The sequence below is a fragment of the Nicotiana tabacum genome, chromosome 17 (assembly GCF_000715075.1).
Source record: "Nicotiana tabacum cultivar K326 chromosome 17, ASM71507v2, whole genome shotgun sequence".
NCBI lineage: Eukaryota > Viridiplantae > Streptophyta > Magnoliopsida > Solanales > Solanaceae > Nicotiana > Nicotiana tabacum.
The window spans coordinates 60,068,387-60,079,549 of record NC_134096.1 but is presented as its reverse complement, the minus strand read 5'-3'; positions in this window follow the sequence as shown (position 1 = coordinate 60,079,549).

The window sequence follows — 11,163 nt, the reverse complement described above, 5'->3', positions numbered from 1 at the left end:
GTATGCGGTTTACCTCACATTCCTGGAGGGCTGTACAGTGTGAGTTAGGCACGTGGCTGGAGTTGAGTACAATATTTCATCCACATACAGATGGACAGTCAGAGCGCACTATTCAAATATTGGAAGATATGCTCCGCGCTTGTGTTATAGACTTTGGAGGTTCATGGGATCATTTCTTGCCACTTGCGGAGTTTGCTTATAATAATAGCTATCAGTCGAGCATTCAGATGGCTCCATATGAGGCATTATACGAAAGGCGATGCCGATCGCCAGTTGGTTGGTTTAAACCGGGAGAGGCTCGGTTATTGGGTACCGATTTGGTACATGATGCCTTGGATAAGGTCAAGATTATTCAGGATCGACTTCGCACAGCTCAGTCTAGGCAAAAGAGTTATGCCGACCGTAAAGTTCGTGATATTACATTCATGGTTGGAGAAAGAATATTGCTCCGAGTTTCACCTATGAAAGGTGTAATGAGGTTCGGAAAGAAGGGCAAGTTGAGCCCTAGGTATATCGGACCCTTTGAAATTCTTGAAAGGGTAGGTGAAGTAGCCTACATGCTTGCATTACCACCTAGTTTATCAGTGGTTCATCCGGTGTTCCATATGTCTATGCTCTGAAAATATCATGGTGATCCATACCATGTGTTAGATTTCAGCTCTGTCCAGTTGGACAAGGATTTGACTTACGAGGAGGAGCTGGTGGCAATTCTAGCTCGGCAAGTTCGCCAGTTGAGATCAAAGAGTTACCCTTCAGTTCGAGTGCAGTGGAGAGGTCAACCTATTGAGGCAGCTACTTGGGAGTTCGAGTTCGATATACGGAGTATATATCCCCATCTTTTCACCAGCCCAGGTACTTTTCTATGTCCGTTCGAGGATGAACGGTTGTTTTAGAGGTGGAAAATGTGATGACCCAAAAGGTCATCTTATATTTTAGAAATCGAATCTGCACTCTTAAGCCTTAAAAATCTCATTCTTACCCTCCTCGATTTACGTGTGCAGTCCGGGCAGGTTTCCGGAAAGCTTTTATGTTAAAAACTAATGAAAATAAGAATTTTTGCCTTAAAGGTTGATTTTAGTTGACTTCGGTCAACATTTTTGGTAAACGGGCCCGGATCCGTGCTTTGACGGTCCCAGTAGGTCTGTATTGAATTATGGGACCTGGGCGTATGCCCAGAATAGAATTCGGAGGACCCTAGCTTAAGTTATTAAATTTTTATGAAAATTAAAAGTTTGAAAATTATTTATTTTTAAGAATTGATTGATATTTGGCATTGTTAGTATCAGGTTCGTATTTTGGTTCTGGAGCCCGGTACAGGTTCATTATGATATTTAAGACCTGTCTGTGAAATTTGGTGAGAAACAGAGTTGATTTGACGTGATTCAAACGCCCAGTTGAGAAAATAGAAAATTTAAAGTGTTCTTGAGAATTTCATTTGATTTAGTACTTAATTCATAATTCTAGGTGTTATTTTGGCGATTCGATCGCCCGAGCAAGTTCGTATGATATTTTTAGACTTGTGTGCATGTTTGGTTTGGATCTCTGAGGGCTCGGGTGAGTTTCGGATAGGCTACGGAGTGATATTTGTTTGGATAACACTGCTGGTGCATCTGATATTATTGCAGGCCTCTGATCTCGCATTTGCGAGATCAGGCATCGCAATTGCGACCTCTGAGAGGTTCGTATTTGCGATCTTCTCATCGCAAATGCGAAGAGAAGCTGGGTCAATAGTTTTCGCATTTGCGAAGGGTGTCGGGGAAGGGCAGTGATCGTAAATGCGATCATTTAGTCGCATTTGCGAAGATTCAAAGGTCACATTTGCGAACTTATCTTCGTATTTGTGAACTTATCTTCGCATTTGTGAACTTATCTTCGCATTTGTGAACTTATCTTCGCATTTGCGAAGGCAGCAAAAGTGTGAAGGGCTTCGCATTTGCGATGACTTCTTCGCATTTGTGAAGCTCAGGTCGCAAATGCGACATCTGCAGCTGATCAAAATGACTTTTGGACGGGAATTTTCATTCATTTCCCAAATTTTCAAGACCTAAAACACAAGAGGAGATTTTTCAAAGACTATTTCTGCCCCAAATCATAGGTAAGTGATTCTAAATTGGTTTCTTTCAATCTTTCACTTCATTTTACAAGATTTCAACCTAAAATCTAAGGTTTTCATGGTAGAATTAGAGGTTTTGGGTAGAAACTAAGGATTTCGGAAATTTGTGGATTTAGACCTCAATTTGAGGTCGGATTCCAAAACTAATTATATATTCGAGCTCGGGGGTGAATGGGTAAATGGATTTTGGTCTGAACCTCGGGTTTTGTCCAAGCGAGCCCGGGGTCAATTTTTGACTTTTTGGAGGAAAATTTAAATTTATGCAATGTAATTGATTCCTTTAGCAATATTTGATATTATTGAGTCATTTTTAATAGATACGAGTGGTTTGGAGGTGAATTCTAGAGGAAAAGTTGTGATTGAGAATTAAGTGGCCTTCGGTGCGAGGTAAGTGTTGTGTCTAACCCTGACTTGAGGGAATTAGGAACCTTAGATTATTTGCTAAGTGAAATTCATGTGAGTGGCGTATATGTGAGGTGACGAGTACTTATGTGCCGCCAATTTACCTGTTTTCCATGTTCCTCAGTTTTTCTTATATTGTATCATTCCTATGCCTAATTGCTATGTGTATTACTAGTGTTGTTCAATTTATCGTTCTTATCGTGTTTACGGATTTTTCTGGTGATAATTGAGTTTTTATTTCAAAGTTGAGATTGATATTATGGATCCAAATGTTGAAGGTTTGTACTTGTTATTCGATCTCCCTATTGTTATTTATGCATTGCATTATGGTAAGGGAGAGTGTTAATGCACGAAGGGTAATGCCGTGCCATATTGTGAGTGTTAATGCACGAAGGGTGATGCCGTGCCTTATTGTGAGTGTTAATGCACGAAGGGTGATGCCGTGCCATATTGTGAGTGTTAATGCACGAAGGGTGATGTCGTGCCGTTTCTATTGATTTTATGGTGAGATTGAGAGTAAAAGAACGAAAGGTGTTTCCGTGTATTTTTTTACTTTACTGTATTTGCTGTACCTGTTGATTCATGGTATATTGACTGCTCCGGTGGTCATTCTGTTGTAGTTCTTTATCTTGTATTCCCCTCAGTATGTCCCCTCCCGACATTTCTTGTTTAGTTCTTCATTTCTATTATTTGTATATACACTGTTATATTGTACAGGTTGATTTGTAGGTGCCTTGCCTTAGCCTCGTCACTACTTCATCGAGGTTAGGCTCGATACATACCAGTCAATGGGGTCTGTTGTACTGATACTGCACTCTGCACTTTCTGTATAGATTTTGATACCGGCTCAGGTTGATCGAGATGTTTGCTATTGGGCCACTGTCCGGAGACTCAAGGTAGATCTGTCGGCATTCACAGACCTTGAAATCCCCTACTATCTTTTCTGTTCTATTGTTTCTTTCATTCAGACAGTTGTATTTCTTTCAGACTATTACTTATCGTAAATTCTAGAATGCTCGTGAATTGTGACTCCAGATCCGGGTGGTAGTAATTAATACCGTTTTATGATATTCCGCACTTATTATATTTCATCTTAGTTAATTATTGTTAATTACTGAATGGAAATAAGGAATTGGTTTAATGATTCTCTAACATTGGCTTGCCTAGCAAGTGAAATGTTAGGCGCCATCATGGTCCCGTCGGTGGGAAATTTTGGGTCGTGACAATATCTCAGCACCTATCACATGTGTACCTGTCAATTGAAAGGGATCACTTGTCCGCATAAAAGTTGCTAGGAAATTTGAGATTTTCACAAATTCGTCATAGGAAGATCTTTTTGTTTGCCCATCTCAGTATGACATTCATGTCCACTTAAATCATTCCGCAGTAAGTAGCTCACTTTGTTCCTAGTATTGTAGTTGCCCATGAAGTGGCCTGGTATCGCAGCTTGAAAGTTATTATGGCGTAAATGTGTCTAGCTCATAGCAAAGTGTTCATTCTCTCTAACCAATACATGATTTAATCCCAACATTAAGATGTCATAGCTACATGGTTTTCCTTGTGTGTGGTTGAAAGTTAAGCAGCCTTACAACGACTTTTCCTCCCCACTTCAGGTGGATGTTTAAATTCTAGCACATATGATGATCATATTGATTTGAAAGACAAGATTGTTGTATCTCTAATCCTCTCATATATGATCAACTATTGTGAAGGGTTAAGCTATCAGAATGATAATAATCTCACAAGTGTTCAACTTCTTTTTTCAACCTCATAGGCTTGTGGTATAGATCCCTTGTGCTAGTTACCGTTAAGAGCATAATGCAATTTCATGTATTTTGAAACCCATATCACATTTAGGGTTCCAGAATATTCTCATTTCGAGATAAACTGATTTTCCCTACATTCGAAGAGGCGACTGGTATCACGTAGTTGGCTATTTCTCTTTGAGGCCTACTATTGCCGAACAAGGCATATATGGAATGAAATAATTGTTAATGTCCTTTTCATGACTCTTAGTCTTCCAAGAATAACTGACGATAATGTATTTATCCTCCCGACCATGCCTCCCATATGTCACATGTCTAAAATGACATAATCGCACGGTTCCTACATTATCAATTCCTACTAGGCAACTCTATGCCTCATTTATCGAATCAATGATGTCATCACAATGATTAACTATGTCAGCACTATTGGTAGTAACCTTCATGTCTCTCAGGATATAACCTCCTGAAATGCCCTGTTCAGCACATTGATGAATTCTTGAAAACTTCCAGCCCAATCTCGGACCTCGTTGTTCCTATTTATAGTAACCTATGGGGGTTGAAGGTTCAAACATGTCAAAGAAGAAGCATCATCCCGTGATTAAATATATTGGATAGGAAATTTTATGATCATATTCATGCTAGCACATCTTACAGTAATTGTTAGAGGTCGCCAAAGGTTTAGTTTGGGTGTTCAGCGTAGGGATTTAGAGTTGAAGAAAGTGAATGGGTTATTCTCAAGATTTTCTCTATGAATATATTGGGTGAATTTTTAAGGAAGGTAAAGTATATGTAGTCACATTAGGCCTTATGGAATATTGAAGAAAATAGGCCAAACTATGAGTATGATGTTTTCCCATCGTTGTCGTCCATGCACCTGATGCATCATGTATCTAGGTTCTAGAAGGTTGTTGGAAATTCTTTGCCTATCGTTCCGGTGGAAACTATAGAAGGTGAAGTTAATGGATAATTGGATTATAAGAGGTACCTAGTTGTCATCCATATTAGATAAGTCCGAAAATTGAGATCTGCCTCCGCCAAAGTAAAGGAAGTATTCTCACTTGCCTATATAACCAAATGGTTGTGGTTTAAAAGGATACTTGTTATGTGTTATGATTTAAATATGTGCAACTCATGTCTAGATACCACTTCTGTTAATGTAATGCCCTTAATGTTAAGATCAGTGTTGTTGAAATCTATTGTGATGCTTTGTTGAGTTATGGATATGTTGTTAGGGTGGTTTTGGGATTCTCTGGCAGATGGATAGGCCCCAATTACAAGGGAGACTCTGGCAAATTTTTTAAAAATTTTGGGAGTTAGTTAAAAATTTAGAACTGTTGGTGTGTGTTATAGTAACTGAGTCATATTGGGTGCTAATGGTGAATTTTGACCCTCATTTGAGGACGAATGATCCTAAGCGGGGGAGAATATAAGGCCCCGTTAAAAATTTCCTAATGATTTAAGATTTTAAGGTGCGCCAACGGTATTTGGGAATAACGTATTTGAGTATTAAAGGAGATATATGGGATAGAGACACATAATTTTGAATTGATAATATATGTTTAGGGTGTGTTGGAACATTCTAAGGAGTTTTGTGAATGGCAAGAACTTGTGCGGAACAAGTTGGATACATTAAGTGGAAATGATGTCCCAATTCACACAACATCCTACTTCAAATGCTGAAAGTTATGAACTTTCAACATACTAAGGTGATCTACCTATCAAATTAAATCCCTTTGAGTCTAGTTTTCAACTCATCAAACCGTTCATCATTTGGATATATATACAGAAAGTTATGGCAATTTTACTGGACCTGTGTCATATGCGCGACCACGCATATTTGAGAGTTTTTGCTTTGTGTGCGCGGCCTCGCACGTAGGAGCCCATTTAATACCCCAAAGGTTAGGTAGAGAGATGGCTAAGTCATTTCTTTGAGCTAGGGCTTGCATATCAAGGGGAATCGGTCCAACACCTCCCTCCCATGAACCAAGGTAATGTTTTTGGAATAATTTTGAATTGATTACTATTCCTAAACACTTGTATTAACAAGAATTAATTTTGAATATCCATAGATTTCCATTTAAATCCCCAAATTGGTCAAGAACACTACAAGTTGGTATTCTTAAGAGTTTCACTATAAGAGGTATGTCTACCATCTCTAACTAATCTATGGTGATTACTTATGTATGAAATATATGTTAGGACTTATGGGATGGTTATTGGAAGCCACAAAAGCCTAACCTAGGTTGTGTTGGTATTGTAGAGATTGTAAAATGAATTAATTGATAAGATTTATGGGTTGGGAGAGAATTATTGGGCATGCATGTGCTAATGGAAGTTTTGGATGGCCTAGAGACGATTGTGAGGTGAATCATTAGTGTGGAAGGTGGTTTAGGTGAAGAAATTCCATTGGAGAAGGTTGTAGAAAGATATGCACACTAGATGTTTGATAAAAAGTCTAAATGACTTAAAGTATAGAAATCCTGTTAATATTGGTGCAATTGTGTTGCATTGTTGTAGATTGAAGTTGTTTAGTATGGTGGAACGCCGTAGCATTATTAAGGGACGAATTCCAGGTATGTTGGCCAAACTACTCTTTTATAAATGAATTCCATGATGTTCCCTTAAGTTTCAAGTATTCTTGACTCAAGTTTCTTATTCTATGTTCCGAGATGTTTCCAATAAATTTGATACTCCCGAATAAGCAAAGTGTCGAGAATTATGTACGTGTTATGAATGTTCCTATCACATTATGTTATCCTTTGGGAATATGTTCAAGAATGATATGTGTATTAAAATGTTATGTCTTTGAGTCATGTTTCAAATGAAGGCTATGATGCCAAATTGTGTGAGGAAATCTCAATATGCTTAAGACTCTTAATTGCTCATATGTGTACCTAAAGTCTTGATTGGAAATGTCTTATTGTTGATAATCTATAAAGATGGTTGGAAGTGAAATAAGTGACTTGAGGTTATAAAGTGTGGCCAACGTGCCAAGAGTGAAAGTTATACTTGTGGATAATGGTGACAATGAAATAGGATGATGTGAGAAAGATTATGAAATGAGCTTTGACTCAAATATTCCAAATTATTTCAAAAATAGAATTGCTGAAAAGCTTATGTACTCAACTCATGCCTGTATGTGGCTGTTTTAACAAATGTTATGCTTTGTGAGTATTTTCAATGTGTTTTGCGTTCTAACATATTCGTGAGTGTAAATTATGTATTGCCCTTTTTGGGGAAAAGTATTTCAATAATAAATGGTGTGTTACTTATTGATGATTTTAACTTGCACATCAATTGCCAATTATTTTACTCCATTTCTCGGAAAGAAATCTATTGTACTTAAATTGTTCGTTTCTAATGAACTTAAAGTTGTAATTTCTGAAATATTATATATGTTGATATTTATGATGATGATACATGAGATGGAATAAATGAAAGTGTTGAATATCAAATACGACCATCGTGCCTTGAATAAAGAATCTTGTGAATGGCCAAAAGCGCCAAGGAAATATTGTTGTTGTTATTGGTTGAAAATACTAGTGGAGATTCATAAAATGTGTAAGATGATGAGGGGAATACATTTTTACCTATGTTACCTTTGTGTGAAATATAAAAAATAATATTTTTAAGAGTATCGATAGTCACCGAGTAAGGGTAGGTTAAAATAATCTAACCCTGAAACTACACGTACCGGTGTAGGAATGGATTGTGATCATTTCCCTTATTTGGGATGAGATTGATGTGATAAAATTATTTCCTTTAATTGGGATGATATTGATTGATAGAAAAGGATGATGTCGATCCACATGAAATTGTAGTGAGACGGCCTAGCCGATCGGGTCGTGATCGGATGCCATGCCGCACACATGATGGTGATTGTGCTGGAAATTATTATTGAAATTTTGATTGTGGTTGATGTCTCTAATGAGATGTCCTTTCCGATCGGGTCGTGATCGGATTCTGTGCTAAAAGTACGGTGGTATTGGTATTGAGGGTCATGATCGGACTTCAGAGTTGATTTGGGGGGTCATTAGTAGGCCCAAAGAGGATCTGTATTCTACACCGGGTCGGATTTGTTGACTCAACACCGTTGTTGCTGAAAGGTATGTCATTCGGTTAGAGTCGAGCCTGGTCGTGTTTGGATATGTTCTATGTGTTACTCTTCTATTCTACAAGGGGTGTGATTTGTTGGTTTTATGCACCCACGATATGGTTCTATTTGGGCCTTGTAGAGAAATTCAAGCGAGATGGTTATTAGGGTGTTGAATGGTTGATTGCGCCTTGGTTATGGTTTTTTCGGGTTGTGGTATATTGTGCTAGTCGCTTCTCCATAGTTATGGTCATGCGCTTCATGTAGTTGATGTCAAATTGCGTGTGGTTGTTGATTTTGAGCATTGTGGATTAAGGTATTTCATGGGATCAGTGTTTGGATGGGGTCACGCTTTGCAACGGAGTTGTATTGGGATATTATCCTTTGTGTCAGATTTGTGTGTCTTGGTTCTACTATGTATGGTGAGTTCGTAGCATTACAGGTTTTGGTGGTGCTTATTGATCTTGCGGGATAATTCTTTCGTTTGAGTCATTTTTCATGTTTGAGTACATTTGAATTGTTGCTCATTGGTGAACGGATTGTACGGTTTGTGGATTTAGGTTGTGTTTGTGTGGCATATCAATAGAATGGTTGTGTTTGATGAGATGAGGTCATTGGACATAGAATGGGTACTATCGGATTGTATTATGGTATGTTTGAAAGAATAACATCAGAAGTCGGCTTAGAATTTGAGCTATGGTTCTGGTTGGGGCGAGAGAGCTCAATAACTTGCTAATTGGATAGGTAGTTACGAGTTTCTGTATGTTTATTTCATCATCGGCAGTGTACGGAGTTTTTGAATGAGGTTTTATTTGATATGGGATTTATTACCGGTATTGGGTTTGTTTTGAGCAACTACTGTGATCGGGAATTAATGCTACGAGTACGCGAGTTTTGTGGTATATCAGGTGATTACATATTGGGTTATGCTAATGACTTGATGCAACTTGTTCAGACTTATACAATGTGTAGATGCGAGATTCGAGTCTAGTAAGAAATTCCGGATGTTGGAAATTCGGTTGTAAGGCTTACTGACTAAAGTTAAAGTAATGATCTTCAGTTATGTTGTGTTGATTAGCTTACATGGATTAGGGTGACATGGGATCACCCCCGGGTTCATGCATGGTAGGATTACACGGCGATTTGATGACTTTGGAATGACTCTTGGCACGTTCAAGGGCGAACATATGTTTAAGTAGGGGAGAATGTAACGACCCACCCGATTGTTTTGACCATTAACATTCCGTTCTGCTATTTGAAGTCTTGAGTAGTTTCGTATGATGTATTATGACTTATGTGTATCGTCAGTTATGGTTTTCAGGTGTTTCAGAATTCTTTTGGAAAAATAAATTTCATGATTGAAGCTTTAAGTTGGAAGAATTGACCAAGTTTGACTTTTTAGTATTTGACCTCGGTTCAGAGTTTTGATAGTTCCGTTCGGTCCGAATGTTCATTTTGGACTCAGGCGTATGCCTGGATATGTATTTGAATGTTTCTAGGAGGTTTCGACACTTATTGGCGAAAGTTGAACATTTGAAGGTTTGGAATGTTCATAAGTTTGATCGAGAATTGACCTTGATGATATCTAATTCGGATTGTGGTTTCGGGAACTGGAATAGCTTCGTTATGTTATTTTGGACTTGTGTGCAAACTTTGGGTTCATTCTGGGTTGATTTGATATGGGTTGGCACGTGTTTTGGGAAGTTAAAAGTTCAAAAGTTTATTAAGCTTGATTTGAGGTGTGATTCATCGTTTTGATGTTGTTAGGTGTGATTTGAGGCCTCGAGTAGGTCCGTGTTATGTTATGGGACTTGTTAGTATATTTGGATGGGGTCCCAAGGGGCTCAGATGAGTTTCGGACGAGGTTCAGATCGCTTTGGATCATTTTGGCTAGGCTGGTTGACTGGGATTCTGGTGTCACCGCACCTGCAAATCTATGGGCACAGGTGTGGAGCCGCAAAAGCGATAGAGTAATCGCAGAAGCGAAGGGTGCAACTGGGAGCAGGAGTCCGCAAATGCCGAAATTCCTTCGCATCTACGAACGCGCAAATGTCGTGGCTTTGGCGCAGAAGCGGGAAAGGGTATGGATGCAGAGCTTGTGATCGCACCTGCGATGTCGTAGAAACGGGAAATATTTCCGCATGTGTGAGAGGTCGTATGTTAAGTGGATTTCGCAGAAGCAGCGCATGTGTCGCGAAAGCGATGCCGCAGGAGCGGCTCTTTTGTTCGCAAAAGAGAAAATGGCCGGGTAGAAGCTATAAATCGAGGGTTTTGCTCATTTTAACATACTTTGAGTTCTGGAGCTCGAATTTGGACGATTTGTTAGGCGATTTTCACCATATGGACTAGGGTAAGTGTTCTCTACTCGGTTTTGATTATCTTTCATGAATGTATCTTTTTTTGGAATTTGATTGATGATTTCAAGAGAGAAATTGACGGTTTTTATCTAAAATTTCATAAAGTGAATTTTCTAGTTTTGATTTCCGTTTCGAAGTTGGATTTGAATGAAACTAGTATGGTTGGACTCATAATTGAATGGGTTGTCGGATTTTGTGAGTTCGTGGGATTCTGAGGTGCGGGCCCAGGTTTAACTTTTGGATTGACGTTTGGTTTTTGATTAAAGATTTGTCCTTTATCGATTGGGTTTGTTTCCTTAGGCACTATTTGATGTATTTGAGTTGCTTTTTGCTAATTTTGAGCCGTTCGGAGGTTGATACGTATGAGATGGCATTTTTATAGTATTGTTTGGCTTGCTCGATATCATATTTGGCTTGATCGAGGTAAGCAAC